The following is a 17696-nucleotide window of genomic DNA, read 5'->3' as shown; positions in this document are numbered from 1 at the left end:
TTTAGGATGAGGAAGGCATTGTCATTACCTTGCAGTTTATTTAGCAACGTGGAGCTGGAATGGGCATACACAGCTTCATGTTCTCTATGGAATAATATCTATTTAAATGATTTGGATCTAATACATATTTACATGGAAAAACATCTTGCCCTTCTCTGTGGAGAGAGAAGGTGAACAAGCATAAATTTTATAATACTCATTGCTTCCCTTGCACTAAATCATACTTAAATTGCAGAAGGTTGTTGGCTTTAGAGTGGTGTAAAAAGTGCTTGGCTAGTAAAGTGAGTGTTCAGGGAGATTTACCTAATTTAATATAAGAAAATGTCAGCTGTTGTGCATTGATATGTGATTGCCTAAATCCAGAAGCCACGCTTCAGATTTCCATATATGCATATTTGTAATATTTTCCTGTTCATAACACAAAATAGAACCCTGAAATGACCCATTAGTGCAGCGTGCATGCATACTATATTTCGGCTAATTGCAGTGTTACTGATAATACCTGAGCCATCATGTAGTATCACGGGAATGAAGGTAGATGCTTTGGCTGCTGTTCTGCTCTTTCAGGGCAGAATGTACTTTATCAAGTTTCTTCTAATGATCGTTATTAAAATCTTCGTAATTGCCACCTTTGTATAATTAGCAATTCCTGCTCTAATCATAGTTCATGCTTTGTAAGAAAAGTTATCATGTAACATGATGAAGATTATATTTGGGGCTGCAAAACAGGATTCTTTCTCTCCGTATCTTAAGGATAGTCTTGTTTTGTTAATGAGAGTGGAGGTTCAAGCAGTGGTTTTTACTGAGCTTAGGCTTCTTTCCAAGTCTACTCAGTTCATGAAGTACAGTAACATGAAAGCATCATGGTGGCTTCTCATCTTTGATAAGTTCATGCAAAACCATTGGTGTTTATTGATTACAACAGCACACTTTACCAAATATTCTGTAATTGTCAGTGAGTCTGTTGCATCTTTTTAATGTTGTCTCTTATATTGTGCCTTTCAGTTAAAATACTACAAAATATTTGCATGAAATATGCCACGTAAAAACAATTTTAAGCTATCCATTGTCTTCAGCTTGGAATTGTCTTAAGCCAGAAACAAACAACAAACTGTTCTCAATCACGAGTGTTTCAGGTAACTCTTCATAGCCCTATCCCCTTTCATTTCTTTTCCCCTCTTGCTGTACAACTGATGAAAAGACAGGCACTTGATTGGTATCCCTGACTGGGATGGACTACAGACAGGCTAGAAAGGATGCTGTACCACATTTGTGTATACTGGCCTACTGTGGATTTGTCCTTATTTTAGATTTTCCTACTCTTTGACCTTGTAGTTGTTGACTTTGATCTGGAACAATTTCAAAGTCATGTAAATGAATGTAATTAAGGTATTGCTTATCATCTTGGAGAGTTCATAGAGGCTTATTGGCTAGAAAGGTTTGTTTACTTAATATGGAAGGTTAATATAAGGTTAAGTTTTACTCTGTAAAATGGTTTCATAATGTTTTTATTTAGCAGCTGAAGAAAATAATGCTTGAAAAGGCAAATAATAGTTTTATCTGACCTCCATATGTCTTCTGTAGCTGGCGTTACTGGGAAAACTTATCTTCATTGCTTAGTATTACTGCAGTCTTCCTTTCTCTTCGTTCTATGAAGGGAATGTCTCAAGCTTATTTGTCAGCCCTTATGTAGGAAAGGAACTACATTATGGGAGAACTACAGAAATATTTGACAATAATTGCTGTAAGTAGTCTATCCGCTTCCACTTAAGTCTCCTATTTCCCATCCCCCTTCTTTCAAGAATGGAATTTATGCTTTGTCCTTCAGTAACTTCTCGTTTTATTCCTACTGCTGCCGAAACAGAGGTGAAAAGCAGTATAAAACGAGGAAAAAAACATCAAATTAGTGGTTTCTGCCTTCTGCTATGGTGCTTAGGCCTATATTCATGTCTGTACTCCTCAGTTTCATTTCAGTAGACTTGCTTTGCTTATCACTTACAAAAACAGCATTTGCCTGAGTGTTGCTTTTTTTTTTTTCCATTCAATTTAGAGTAAGTACTTCTGTGGAGTTAACAAAAAGGTTACATGGCAAGTGTCATGTAGAAAAATCCTCTCTGATACCTTTTTCATCTTCTGCTTGTGGCCTTTTTTTCTAGCTGGAAAAACTCACATACTTGAGGTGAATGATGGCTGAACACGCTTGGGCACCACAGACCTGTGCTGCACTGAGTTCAGGAAGGGAGGATGTGAAAATTGGAAGCACCTCTTGCAGCACAACTCTTTCTGGAATCATTCAGACATTGAGGGCTGCTGGCTCGTCTCTATAGTTTTGTAGTGTACTTCTGTCATTTCTTCTTCCTGTAACAAAAGTAATACCTAGGCTACTTACTCTTGAGGCTTCTAGCTTTTTTCTTCTTACTATAATGCCATGTAGTAGATTATGCAGCAATGAGAGTAATGTCCTTTAGAGGCTGATGTGTTAACTGACTGTGTTTCGAGCTTTTGGAGATACCCTATAACGCATACCCAAGAGTTCTAGTCCTTGCTTCTGAAACATGCAGCAGGATAATAGCTTGAATTTATTTATTTATCTTTATTTTCAATTCGTATTAACAGTCATAACCTGAAGTGATCTTAAGTTGCTTTTGTATATGGGAGAAGGAGTATAAGAAGCTGAAACTGAAGGTGGGTATTGAATAGTGATCTAACTGAAGTGCGTGGGGAAGAGGAGAGCAAGTTCAAGTGAAATGCTTCACCTTTTTAAGTTAATAAGTAAGGTTAATATCTCACCTTACTTCTAGAGATTCCTGCATAATGGGCAAGAGATAGATGGCAGTGGGGTAGAAAGGCAAAACAACTGAAAAATGTTCTTCATCTATTGGTTCAGGTACTATTTATGGAAGATAAGGCAAGAATCCATATGCTTTGGTCACTTCGTTTTTGCTTAGCTAACATACCAAGAGCAAACCTGTTCCTAACTTTTCAACAGTAACCACATCAGAGTGCGAAACTTTCTGAAGAAGAATAATTCTTTGCTGCTGGAAAGTTAAGTGATTTCTCAGGCATGAGTCCTGGTCCTCTCAATTCTGGGCTACCTTAAGTTTTATTCAGTGTAAATGCTGAACAAACACTAATAAACTGTGATGATATCATTTTGTAACTTCTTTGCACTCTCTCAAATGTATTCAACTGTAGAGATGAAAAGATAACAAAGTTGTGCAGAATCAGGTTTGCTGTTTACTGAACACTGATTTGTCTTTGGATTGCAACATGAAGTGTGCAAGTTTGCTGTCTTTCTTTACATAACTCTTCAACATAGCCATCCTAAGCTCTTCTAGTAGAGTCGTTTTTGATATGTTCAAGGTCCTCATTACACAAATAACCATCGACCGATTTTTTTTATTATTATTATTATTTTTTTTTTTACCTGAGGAGGATAGATGGTCAGTTTCCCAAACTACTTTTTCTGTACATAAAGATTTATTGTTAGTCATTTCTTTTTTTACTGTGAGCTCTCATGAAAAGCATATATTTACTGCGCTCTTCAAACTTCCTAGCCCTACCTAATTTTCTGTTTTACATAACCCAGTTCTCATTTTGTTTTCAAAGTATCTTAAAGTGCAGCAGAGATGAACAGTATTTGGACATCACTTACTGACTGGATATATTGTTTTACACTGTGATACAGTTCTGATATTTTCAGAACCTTGTCTAGGCAAATGCCAGCCGTATTTTCTTTTTGCAAAACGGAAGCATTAAAGCAGCTTTTAAGGTATATTTGCTGATGATCATACAGTTTCTGTGGCTACTACTTTCCAATTTGGCAGTTTTTCTTACTTTTTGAGGAAAATCTGTACTTGCCTCTCAAGACAGCAGAAGCACAAACAATCAGATTTTCCTTGATGTGGCCTTCTGGGATTGCACCTATGGAGGAATAACTGCATGTATCAGTACAGGTTCACAGGGATGACCTGATGGAAAGGACCTCTGTGGAGAAGGACTTGGATGTCCTTCTGAGCAATAGGTTGGACGTGAGCCAGCAGTGGCCAAGAAGGCCAGTAGTATCCTGGGATGTTTTTTTAAAAAGAGTGCAGCAAGAAGGCCGAGGGAGATGATGCTTCCCTTCTATTCTGCCCTGATGGGGCTGCATTTAAACTACTGTGTCCAGTTCTGGGCTCCCCAGGTCAAAAAAGACAGGGATCTCATAGAAGGAGTCCAGGGCAGTGCCATGAAGATGATAAAAGGCCTGGAGCATCTCCTGTATGAAGGAAGGCTGAGTAACCTGCATCTGTTCACACTGGGGAAAAGGAGACTTGGAGGGGTCTGATTAATGTTTACAAATATCTACAGGCAGATGGGAGGCAAATAGATAAGGCCAGGTTCTTCTCAGTGGTGTGTAGCAATAGGACAAGAGGTAATGGCCTAAAACTTGAACATAGGAATTTCCATAGAAATAGGAGGAAGAGTGGTGGAGCACTGGAACAGGCTGTCCAGATAGGTTGTGTGGTCTCCTTCTGTGGAGATGTTCAAAACCCATCTGGGTGCCTGCCTGTGTGACCTATTCTAGGGTAGGTGCTTTAGCAGGGGAGTTGGGCTTAATGATCTTTTGCAGTCAATTCTGACCCCTGTGATTCTGTTCTACTGCTTAAGTAGACATACAGCCTCAGATATTGGTTACTATTTGGATTATATTGTGTGAATTTAACATGTAAGCATGCTTATTGATCTTTTCCTGTCCTTAGATCATTGTACAGGAGAGAAAACACATGTAGATCTGCCATCTGATACAATTCTTGTTAGTTTACTCTTTGGTGCTGTGGCAGGCAGTCTTTGTTATTCTTTCTTTTCTCCTGTGGTGGCATGTGGCATGGCAAAATTGAGTTTGCTGTGATCTCCTGACCTGCTGAGGACACTTGCCCATCTGGTTTCGAGAGCATCTGCAGAGTTCCGAGAACTCTATTGAAATGTCCTAGAGTGTCCCAGATTGTAGAAAGAACAACGGTTTTATTTTGTCTTTCAATTTTATACTTAATTTGAAGAGGAAATAGAGAAGGAGAAGAGTGATCAGGTATTTCAGAAGACAGTTTTTTTTTTTAGTCAGACTTGAGATTCTACTCTAGTTTTGCTAAAGCAATTTTTGTAAAATCGTAAGTCTGTCTCTTAGTATCCCTTCTAATATTCAAATCTGTACTGTTAAATAAATGACTATACTAACCCAGAATTAAGCTATGCTAACTACTGTACTAAGCCAGAATCGTATAGAAAGATGTGTTAACAAAGTAAATTTGTCTACTTACTAAATTTGTCTGGAGATGCTTGAAAGTGATTTCAAAGACTATAGTTTCTTTGTTGCTGAAATGTAACTTTAAAAAAAATCTTCTAACATCTTATTAACAGCTCACTGTAATGTTCATCCTGAGTTAAGATCAGCATCCCCTAAATACTCCCATTCTGTATGTCTGTTTAGAGTATAGAGGCATCACTTAGAGCAGTAGGAGATGGGAGTGGGGACTCAGGGATTAAGTTACATTAAATAAATGTGCATGCAAAAATGAGCATTTCCAAAGATACATTCTGCAAAGGAGCATGCAGAGTTGAGCATTCTGTGTGTGTATGCCTTGCACTTTCTGTACATGCACACTGAATTTAAGAAATGCTTTCTGAATTTCTGTTTTAGCCATCCTACTGGGCCCTGGATAGTCCTAATGACTGGGCTCTCTGCTTTCAGTAAGGTGATACTAGACTGTGCAAAAACAGCATGAAACCTTAACCTATCCCTATATAAATTGCTGGAATTTAGGTGGCTACCACATATTAGGAGACTGAGCAAAGGCCACCCAGATTTGAAGACATTTTCCCTTTGACAGAGAATTTGGTCTTGCTGGGGTTCTTGATTCCTGCTGTCAGTCTTTAATCTATGCAGCTGTCTGAAGTGTCATCTGCAGTAGAAATTTGTGTATGCAATGTCTGTTCAATATTCTGTGGTCTAGAGCTTTACTCTGAAGACTATAGGAGACCTATCATTAAATATGGATGTCTCTATGTGAATGAAAGAGCAGAAAATGACTGGTTATTTCCAAATCAGAAAATCCCTTTGGAAATATTGATAGCTTATTAACATCTTATTGATTGCAATTACCACAGATAAGGGAAGGATTTACTCTAGTTAGTAAGATGTGGTCACTGGACAACCTCACTAACCTTACTGTCTGAAATATAGTAAGACCATAGTGATGTTAGTTGGTTTACATTGAGAAACGTTGTGTTCTTACTTCAGGTGCTTTTAGGGTTCACTGTCTGAACACTTTATTCCTTACCTGAGCCTGAGATAGCATTTGCAGTACAGAATTGAGGGGAGGAAGTAAGGCGTTTTGTTTTAGATGGTGTTTGTTGGTTTTTGTTTTTTTTTTTAATGACACTGGGAAGATTTTTAGAATGTGATCCTTGACACAAACAGTTTTGAGCTAAATATGGAAGTGTAAATAATGAAGCAAACTTAGACTGTTAAATACATATGCTGGATAAGCAGCTTGTATTTAAAGGATGGTCTTTTTGTCTTACTGAGCTGCCAGTAGTCCATAGGACTGCGTGTGCTGTAATTGCCAAGTACTAATTGCTTGACTAATAAATTACTTCCTTCAAATACTGTTTTTTCTTGGAGAAGTATGTGTTAACACCTGTATTCTTAAGATTTTGAATAAAATAATACAGATATTGTTGTATTTGCTGTGGACTTCAAATTTTTCATCTCTTTGGGTCTACATGTAATTATCAGGCTGTATGCTAACTACTAGCTTAGCATCTGTTGCTTGAGCTATTATATCACAGTGCTGGGAAGAAGATTTCTAACAGTGTAAATGGATGCTTAACCCATATTGGGTTTGCAAAGACCTTCGCAAACTACAGTCAGGGTTTAATGTCGTTATTTACAGTACTGAGTATTTTTTCTGTCACTTGAACGTGTTCTTAAAAACTGCAGAATATTGATTCAGCACTGTTCAAATGCAAACCATCATATTGATTCTGATTTGGAAACCTGCTATGAGTTACAGAGTACAATTTTGTATTTTAATCTTTTATAAAGAAAAAATTAAGGTTTGTTCCTTTTTTTTTCCTCTCTCCTTTTTAAAAACCTGTCTTAAGCTGTATGAATATATAAGGCGAACTGCTTGGGTGTTTCTGTTAAAAAGTAGCTTAAAAATGTGTTAATGGCAGGGGCTTATGGATTTCTTTTTCTTCTTTACACGAACTTGTTATGGACATCAACATTTTCTTTCTCTTCTGTAAGTAATATTTTGGAAATAATTGGAAGAATACATGGAAGGAAATTTTTTTAATACAAAGGTGGTTCCAGTATCAGACCTTCTTGCCATTAGCCATCAGTTAACTCAAACTATGCATTTGAATTAGCTTTGCTTGTTTGTATTAGTATGGTGTATATTCTTAAAATTACTACTGTTCCTAATCAATCTTCCCTTAAAGACCAAAAGAACAACATGATCTGAGAACTCTCTGGTTTCAAATGAATGTTTTAGGCTTTTAAACACACTTTCTCTTATTAATAATTTAGAGTGACCTGGTCTTGTTCTTCTGTCAGTACAAAGATGACTTGCTTTTTCTGGTCATCTTTCCTTTCCAGTTGGACATAACACAAGTACATGGAGACAGAAGTAACAGCAAATGGAGGTGTTATCTAGAGGTGAGTGATGCTGGATGACTAGCAGTGCAGATGTTTCATACAGGCTCTTTATAAGTGTTCTGTAACTTGCTGTTTTGGGGGCATTTACATCAGCAGTCTCTCAGCCTTCTGCATCAAGACAAAAACAAAACAAAAGCATCTACTTGAGGGGGGTTCCATTTCAGAGAAATAAACTCCCTGTAACCCTGCATGAAGCTGCAGGGTAGCCTGTTCTTGAGGCTGCACTTGACTGCTGCTGTGAAACTTCTGTTTTAGAAGTAGGCAGCTGCCTGTCTGGAAGGAGAACACAGGTGACAGGAATACATTTGGGCAGTTCTTCAGCAGTTGCATTGGCTTTCTTTTGTCTTCTGGGTGCAATTCAGGGTTTTGGTTTTGGTTGCTTTTTGGCCATAATGTGACTTGAGCACTGGCTGGGAGGCTGCCTACTTTTTTGATCCAACATAGCAATTAATGTCAACTGGGGTACTTGACCTAGATCATCCTAGGTTTTAATGTCAAGTAGCCATTGGCAGGAAGTTCTCTTAGAAGGACTTGTGACTGTGGAATGTGTTCCCAACTTGGTCTGATGGAATCAGTATGCTGAGGGTGCTCAGTGCCAGGCATATCATATTTCTTTGCCTGTGGAGAGGAGGGATGGTTCAGTGCTTCTCTTGTCTTCCAGTGAAGAAAGACAAGTTCATCCTGATTTATAGTGGCTACACTGAGACTTTTCACTTGAACCATATAGGAAGACACATGAAACATATTTCAGAGAAACCCAGCGTTCTTATGTATATTCATAAAAGGACTTTTTCTGTGAATTTTGTTCAGTGTTTCGTGTGGAAGCAAAAGTTGCTTCCTCAGTGAACAGATTAAATGTATGGTAACTTAAATTTAGATACATGCTGCTTTTTGTTCAGCTTTGTAGAAGACGCTACAGTTTGCTGCCAGTCACAGAAAGCTTCCTTCCTGCTGGGAAGGGAGATTGGTCAAAGCATTAGAACCATCACCAAATTCCTTAAGCTTAAAGTACCTTCTTTCCCGAGCCTCACTACTGTATGGACAGTAATTGGTCCACCTTGTTCTCTGAGAGGCTGTTTGATGCTTATTAATAGCTGTGCAGTTTCTAAAGCAGTAGATCAGTGTAATGAAGAAAAACATTAAGGAACAACAGTAATTTTGAGAAGGGCTGGGTGTCTTATATGGCAACTACCATGCCAAAATATGACTGAGTTCTTGGATTATAAATGTATTGGTACCTTTGGTCTGGAAAAATTCAGTTCTCATAAAACTAGAGTGAAACGCGGGGCAAACGCTCTATAGCTGATCAAGATAATAGTGATTCTAAAGGAATTATAGAGATGTAAATATATAAATATATATTGTAAATATATATGTAAATATATAAATATAGAGATAAATTTGGCATTAAAACCTTGAGTTCAAGGAGCTGGAACCAATTTTTAATAGTATAACTATGCTGTACCTCATTATATTCAGGTGAGAGATTGTGTAGTCTTATGGGCCAATAGAATTGAACTTGAATGTCCGCTTCAGACATGATAGGAAAAAATCTGACCAGGTTGTATGTGTGTGGTTTTTGTTGTTTTCTATCTTTTTTCCACTCTGGTTTCTAGAAAGTTTCTGGAACAGTGTTTAGGAGAAGAAAGGGGAGGAATCATAAAATGTTCTAGGTTGAAAGGGACCTTAAAGATCATCTACTTCCAGCCTCCCTGCTGTGGGTAGGGTTGCTGCCAACTAGGTGATGTTGTCCAGGGCCTCATCCAACCTATCCTCCTGGAAAGAGACATCCAAAACTTATCTGGGCAGCAGACCTTTTCCAGTACCTCACCACTTTCTGAGTAAAGAATTTCTTCCTAACATCTAACCTAAATTTCCTCTATTTTTGTTGAAAGCCATTTTCTCCTGTTCTCTATGTCAAACTGTGTAAAAAGTCAGTCTTCATCCCGTTTGTAAGCTTCCCTCAAGCAGTGGAAGCCTGTAATGAGGTCTCACCAGAGCCTTTTCCAGTCTAAACAAGCGTAGCTCCAGCCCTGCAGTCATCCTTGTGGCCCTTCTTGGGACCCACCCCACGTCTTCCTTGTGCTGGGGGTCCCAAGCCTGAATGCAGTACTCCAGATGGGGCCTCACTAGGGCGGAATAGAGGAGGATGAGCACATCTCTTTCCTAGCTGTCCAACCCACTTTTGATGCAGCCCAGGATACAATTTCCCTTCCACGCTACAAGCACACACTGCTGGCTCATGTTCATCTTCTTGTCTACCAGGACTCCTAAGCCCTTCTTGACAGGGCTGCTCTCAGTAAGTTCTTCCGGTCTGTACTCATAAAATCTGGGGGCACCTTGACCCAAGTGCAGCACCTTGCCCTTGGCCATGTTATACCTCCTTAGGTTCCTGTGGGACCACTTTTCAAGCTTGTCTGGGTCATTCTGGATAGCAGTCCTTCATTCTATTATATCTGCTGTACCATTTAGATTAGTGTTATCTGCAGACTTGCTGAGTGTGCACTCAGTCCCGCTTTAACATCTTTATCAATGACATAGAAAGTGTACCAGTCCCAGGACTGACTGCTTGTGAGTGACTTCTGCCTGGACGTAGAGCCAGTGACCACAACCCTCTGTCTGTAATCATCCAATCAATTCTTCATCCACCAAACAGTCTAACCTTCTAATCCATATCTTTCCAATGTAGAAACAAGGGTGTAGTGCAGGCATGTCAAATGCCTTGCTCAAGTCCGAGTAGATGATATCAGTTGCCCTTTCTTTGTCCACCGATGCTGTCTCTCTGTCTTAGAAGGCACTGTGCTGGCCAGATGCAGTCTGCTGTTGGTGAAGCTGTGCTGACTGTCTCAGATCATCTCATCTCATGTGTGCCTTACTGTATTTTCCAGTCTGGTTTCTAGAAAGTTTGCTCCATTATGTGAATAAAAGAAATTAGAAATTCAGAAATAAACTTTTTTCTTTTCTTGACAAGAGTAGGAGATCGAGAAGTAGAATTAGAGAAAATATTCATAGTTGTAGTTCTCGATGATCCAAATAAACATGAGGGGTGTATAAGAAAAGCTAACTTGTAATGCAAATGGTCAAATTGTTCAGGTGGCTTGATCCAAAATCCACTGAATATTTGATGTTTTCTATGGATTTCTAAATGATTCTTTAAAAAAAAAAAAAAAAAAAATGACTGAAGAGAGGACTTAAATAAGAAAACTAAAAGGAGATGGACCAGAAGAAATTATAAATAAACATACTAATTAATGTCATGCAAGTAAAAGCATTTACAGAGGACTGGTTACTTGCTAAATGGTACTCACTGTATTGAGTGGAGAGCTGTGAGAACTTACATAATTTGTTCCTGATTCCTAAATGGAAATGGAGGTAATTATGGTGGGATTTGGACCTACCATGGGACTTATCTCTACTATCTTAAAGATATCTGTATTTGGAGAGGAGAGTTGTGGAGAAGACCCTACAAACATTTAATGGAAAGGAATGGGAACTGTGTAGAACTTAACAGGCAGCAGGCAGAAGTGGGAACTTGTGGAGTGTGATTCATTTGACCTCCTTTAGCTACATCCTGTAGGATGAGTTAGGTAGAAGAGTCTGAACCTGTTCAGATACTGACACCTACACTGTAAACATCTTTATTTGGTTGAGTGAATTCTGGCTTGGCGTCCACATCTGAGAATGGAAGGACGAGGATGCTCTGTTATTACAGCTTGTGGTTAAGTGTCAAATGCCCTCCATTCTAGTTGAGTAAAGACTCAACGCCTTTTCTGAATGGAAGCTGGTGTTCTGAAGCCTCCAGAGATCTATCCAGGTAGGTCTGAAATTCATGCTGAAACACTTCAAGAGCGCTGTGCTGTTCCTTCAGTTTTCCTAGGAGGGGTAGCAGGGCAGTAGAAGCAAGCATGCTCCTCTTGAGTTGATGTGTATGGACACCAGCAGTGGTTTTTGCTACGGGATTGGGTTTTGTAGAATAACTGGCTTGAAATGAGCACATATGGTTTGCACAGCCCTGGAGCAGGAAACAGCTTCCAAGAGCTGGAAGTTGCAACCTGTTGAAGGGTCGTCATCTAGCAGCAGCTGATTTATAAGTCCATGTGCATAGGTGTGTTGGGTGGTCAGACTGTAAGCTCTACAGGAGCATTATTACTTGAGAGTAGAGCGTATCTGCTAGTGACGAGCTTAGAATTTACCCGTAAGTTGCCAAGCATGTTTGGTGGGCTATGAAATTAAATGACTTATTTAAGTTGTTTCCTAGGTGAATGTAGTGTTGCACTGTATGTTTAAATAGGGCTCCATAAAACACAATAACTCCTGTTATGCTGTTGATGGAAATGGGTAATTTGACTCAAGTTTTGGTCTATAAGCAATATGCAGATGTTACACTTCTGTCACTTGTTACTATCATGTCTATGCAAATCTGCTTCTGTAACTTCAGGGCTTTTGAGATTCTTGTTTGTTATTGTGCTGCTGAGTACCTAATCTTTATTTTACTTGCAAACTGTATTTATTTTTTATCTTGAATTTTACCACACTTCATCTGAAATACCAGCGTATTATATGGCTGCTACAGTATTATTTCTCTGGGTACACAATATAATGGATGCCTCTGGGACTGTTTTGGAAAAAACAAAACAAAACAAAAACCTGAAATAAACAACAGATCTTCAATTCTCTGTGTTTGTGAAATATATTCAAGCTAAATTTTTCAGGCAACTTTTGGGAGGGAAGTAAAATCAAAACAATTGTTTTCATTCAAGTTTTATTAAAATTCAGTGCAGTGGGGTAATCCTTTGAGGAAAAGAGCATTAATGTTAGCATTAGGGCTTCTATGAATGATTTTACTCCAGTATGTTTTAAAAGGTAGCCTTGTTGTTTGCAGTAAAAATGAAGAGACTCAGATCATTCTAATTATTACACCTATTTTCTTGGAGTGCTTATTGTCTTTGTATATGTCCATCTTATAATGTATGCATCTGGTAATGAAAATAATAATTAAATTCTTTCACAATGAAACTGGCTGGGGGAAGGGTGGGGATAGAGAAAGCTCAAGTAATACTAGCAGGCAGATTCATACCCAGTAAAGCCAGCCAATTCACTAATAAGGCTGACTCTTCACCTGATGTATTTTGAAGCCTAAAGTTACATTTTCAGTTGGTGGTTCTCATTTTCTAATCATTGCTCTGTATTTTGGAGCATGTTTTTTTGTCTGTTTTCTGCCCCCCTCCCTGCAACTCCTTCCTCCCACTCCTCCCGCCCTCGTGTCTTCTGTCCCATGTTTGTGTTTGCTTTCTGACCTTCAGCTACCAAGGAGTCTCTCTTGTATTGGGGCTGTAAGCAATCCTGACTTGAAGCTGGTTGAAGATGCTTCTGCTGAAGAGCTTGGAGAGGTCAGAGGAAGTGGCTCTTCTGTTACTCCAGAAAGTGCACAGGGTGGTGAGCTGTGTTGTAGGACAGAAATCTGATCAAGTCTTTCGGTGCTGGGAAAGATGGGGATGTTATTTAGAGCTGGGTAGCAGAATCAGTCTGATGTGGATTGTGATCTTGCTGTTTGGCTGAGGGTGTACATGCTGACTGAAATGTGGGAAATAATGCAGCAGTCATCTTGCTGTGGTTGATACAAAACATTTGGATTAAACTTGATTTTTTTTTTTAATTTCTTAATCTACCTCTTCTTCATTTTGCTCCTGCTTCCATTTTCACTTATTTGGAATGATGTCGTTTCTTCCTGTTCTTTTGGTATAATTTTTTTCTGAATCTTTGCCTTATCTTTTAAACCTGTTACTTTTTGTTTTGCCTGTGTTTGTATGACTTGACCTAACAGTAATCACGAACGATACTTTCAGGGCGCATTCAGCCAGGTCTTGAGTTTAAATTTAAATTTAATCAAGTTTAAATTGATTGTGGCAGTATCAACTGTTCTCAGAGTTTAGAACAAACTTCTGACACTGCCCAAGCTCAGCATAGCTCTTGAGGACTTACAGTCCTCAATTCATGTTGTTTTATAGGCCCAAATGAGATCTGAAATAGTGTCGCAGTTTTGAACTGTGTAACAATTCCACTTATGTAACCGTGGGGAGGAGAAAGGAGGTGGAACAGCTATCTGTCTGTCTGTCACAGACCTGGCTGGGCTTGTGGGTTTCGGCTGTACAGGGCGTTGTAAGACTGGGGAGTGCCCTTTCTTGGAGGCTTTGCCATGGAAGTCATGTCTGGATCCCTGTGCAGCCTGTGTGCATGTATAAAAAGTGAATAGGGAGAAGGCTGTCTGAGTGCTGCGCACTTGGTTTAATTCTTGATGTGGTGTTGGATTTTTTTTTTTTGAGATTAATCATTGTGTTGTTCTAATAAAATGTATGCACAACCTACTTTATTAAAAAGCAAATGGTGTACAGTATTAAAGACCTCAAAGTTGCACTGAAAAGATGGTATGTCATGTTAAAGTTCCCTGTTTTTGAAGCTGCTGCTTTGTTGTTAATTTGGGAACTAATTTTGGTCTTTCCTGAGCTCAATTAAACATTTGCTTCAGTCACCACTTGTAGTGGCTTATTCCATTACCTGTAGCATTAAATACTTTGGCAAGACAATTTCTTGTATTTTCAATTACTTGCTTTATATAACTCAGACAACCTGTGAGTCTTCTCAGTGTCCTCTTTTCTGATGAGAAACAAACCTGAATCTTTTGACCTCCTCTTAGGAGCTTCTGAGGTCATGTATCATGGTTTTTACCTATTGCCACTTGTTTTCTCCTTCAGATCACAAATGAGAACTTGGAATTTTCTCTGCCTTGTACCACAAAAATCTGTATCCCCGAGGACTTGGTGGTGTTTGTTTGTTTGTTGGACAAAACAAACCCTAATGTATCTGTAACGTTTGAAAAGCCAAGTTCAGCATGGCAAAATCAGAGGGGTTGCACCTGTGTTTGCCTTCCACAAAAATTTTGCTATGGGAGGCAGCATATTTCTGGCACGTGAGGCTCTCTGTAAATACATCAAGCTATGTTCTGGCAAAAACTTTTTTTTTTTTTTTTTCTGAAGTGAGTCATATTTTGAGTATAAGTAGAAGACGTTCTTCAGTGTGAAGACCACATTTAATTAAACTTCTGTGGATGTAAACAAAGTAGTAAGCAATGTGCTGCAAATGTTAAGGTATGAATTACAGTGGAGCTTTGCTTAATGCACCAAAACACTTAATATTGGAGTATGATCCTTCTGAGCCTGCTTGACATACAGCCTTGAACTGGCGATAACCACTGTGGGATGATGCATAAACTTTAAGGATTTAAATAATTCCTTTCCACAGTGGTGTGACTTTGTTGTAAACTGCAACAGTAATGTGACTTGTTGATTGCATTTCCTGGGGAGGATTACTTGCTTGCAAGTACTCAGGGGTGTTACTGTATGTACCATCTGATTAAAGGGGAAAAAATACTTTTGGGGGACACTAGCGAGTTCAACCTTGATAGGTTATAAGCTTTACCTGTTAAAAACCTTATTTTACTTTAAGATTGGAAATGTTTGGTCCCACATGCTGTCTTTCAGTAAACTGGAGGAAGAGAACAGAAGCAGAGGACAAGATATGCTTGTGCAGGCTTTTTGCAATTGATGAAGGAGAAAGAAGTCACCCACTTCTACTGTGTATTGCTACTGTATGCCAATACACCCAGCAACCAGATTTCAAATGCTTTTAGGTTGGTGCTGTGCTTTTAGTGAGTCCATACAGGCTCTACCACTGAATCTTTTACCGCCTGTCTGATGGGGGACCTTAAGGGCATAAGGAAAGGTGGAAACTAATCAGAGATTTTGGCTTCTTACAGTGTTTCTTGTGGGAGTTGGTAGCGTGGCCTCTATAATGCTTGCCTGTTAACATAATCAGTAATTCTGTGCTGGAGAGTGATGTTATGTGATATATGTCATGCTGGGGGCTGTTAGAAAGTATGACTGTGTAAGTTGCTCACATCTAAAGTGAAGCAGGAAATAAATCTTAAAGCGAGCAGCAGAGGAAAGTTTTCTTGATGGGTGGATTAAAGGATTTTGTAGGTAATCTTAACCATTATGAAAGACTAGTAAATCCTGTTTGCATGTGGGTCTAACTTTTTATGAGTAATTAGTCAAGTTTAAGGATACATTTGTTGTGGGTTTTTTGTTTGTTCAGTTTGTTTTTGTTTGCTTTCCCCCACATCACTGATACTTAGGCTTTCAGAACAAATTATATTCTTGCAGGACATGTGGTACAGTTCATTCTAAAGGAAACATTGGGCAAAGGTTTTAAGCCAGTGAACACAATCAAATTGCTTTGTCCCAGAAGCACCCTTCATTCATCTTGAAATGATGTCTTTTCTCCTTGAGTTCACTGCTCCCTAATGAATGGGAAGATGTTAGTATTTCCTGTGATGATTGTTTGTAGACCATTTTCCTTCTTGGTCATTAATTTTCTCTTGAATTTATGGACTCAGCTTTGCAAGTTTTACTTGTCCCTTACCTTTCCCCTAGTAAGTAATCAGTCCACTGGCTCAACACTAGTTAAAGTGGATAGATTTCTTCTGCTCAGGTTTAGATGATACTGTTTTCTGTACTTATTGATCTGTATTTTTGTTGTAAGGTTTGGTAGAGAAGAGAATTTCATACACTAAATCATTTTTCTGTATTTTAAATTTTGAAGTCTTTTGATTTAAAACATGGTAAAACCATAACTAGAAGTTTGCATGAGAGTCATTAGCAATCCTAGTCCTGTTTCAGAAAAGATTGCTTGCTTCTTTTTCAATGGGGCAAAAACAATGGAATGCTTCCACTTGTGCTTACAACAAAGAAAAATCTACTGAAGAGCTTACAGTGACCTGGTTGAAATAGTCAGAACTGTGGCAAAACCAGTTCTACAGCATCAGGTTGTTGATTTATTTGTTTTTTTTTTTTCATTTTGAAAGAATCAAAGATAAATGTCTCGCACATTAAGGAGATGAGTTATCATAAAAACATACATGGACAACATGGCAGCAGTCCAAGAGCATTTAGTGTGCACACCCTGATGTGGTAGCAGCTAGCAGTCACTTGGTGAATGTTACTCAGTCAACGTGGAGAGTGCTCTTCATAGACTGTACCTGTTCTGAAAGGAATCCCACTGCCATCCTTGCTGCTGACACACGAAGCATTTAGTGCCAGGATTGGAGTGAGACTTGTTGATCTGGAGAATGAGTGCACGGTGCTCAAGGGAACAAAACCTGTTGCGGAGTGTCTGGACCACAGGCAGTGATGTCTGTAGATGTGTGGATAACTGCCTAAGGATGGGGAATATGTATGTTGTAATGAACATTGTTAGGAAATACAGTCGCACTGACGTAGGACTGGCTGTGTTAATAGATACGCTTGTTAATGTATGTGAACTTTGCTCCATGTGACAGCTACGTGAGTTATGGCATGGTAACTGAGGCCCTTTTTTTGGATAGAGTTGAGCCTGCAGGGTTTTCATGAAGCACGAGGATGGGAAATATGATGTGAGAGCAATTCTTCTAACCCTTGCCTGCTTTCTTAACTCCTTCTCATATGTAGGTAGCCACATGGGAAGGTCTCCAGGCCAGGTCAATTTTTCCAGTGGATTGGGTACGGTCTGCAAGCTACAGTTCAGGCTTTCCAGTTTGGTTTACAAAATAAGTTGAGGTTTTACTTGAGTTTTTGAGCTTGCTTTGAAGCGTACAGATTCTTGGTACAATTAAAGACAAGGTTCCATAAGGCTTTTGGAAGATCTTGCTTTCTTTTTCCATCATTATCTGTTTACTCCTTCTGCTTAGGGCAGGAGTAAGCTTTACTGCTTCCTTACGTTATTACATGCTTCTTGCAAGTGTTCAGGCTTTTACTTTATTATCCTTTGGAGACTCTTCCACAAAGAAATGAACCTTGATGTCATGTGGCAGTGAGCATGAATATTGCAGTGCCAAATTGCTCCTGCTGTGAGAAGCCTCACAAGAAGGGAATCAAGGGAAGGAAATTTTCCATGAGGTTCTTCT

The 17696-nt window shown here is 39.0% G+C and overlaps 1 protein-coding gene across 8 annotated transcripts in view; it reads left to right on the top strand.

Annotated features, from left to right (window-relative positions):
* NRIP1 (nuclear receptor interacting protein 1) overlaps positions 1-17696 on the top strand; it is a 91344-nt gene that overhangs the window by 10642 nt on the left and 63006 nt on the right. The window contains exon 3 of one of the 8 annotated variants that reach the window (XM_052666783.1): positions 7640-7699. The exons of the other annotated variants lie outside the window; for them this stretch is intronic. The gene's annotated coding sequence lies outside the window, so the exon portion shown is untranslated. The remainder of the gene's footprint in view (positions 1-7639; positions 7700-17696) is intronic. 8 annotated transcript variants of the gene reach the window in all.

The sequence above is a fragment of the Tympanuchus pallidicinctus genome, unplaced genomic scaffold (assembly GCF_026119805.1).
Source record: "Tympanuchus pallidicinctus isolate F22 unplaced genomic scaffold, pur_lepc_1.0 scaffold10, whole genome shotgun sequence".
In the NCBI taxonomy this organism is placed as follows: Eukaryota; Metazoa; Chordata; class Aves; order Galliformes; family Phasianidae; genus Tympanuchus; species Tympanuchus pallidicinctus.
The sequence above is the reverse complement of the archived record's forward strand: the minus strand, read 5'-3'. Positions and strand labels throughout refer to the sequence as shown.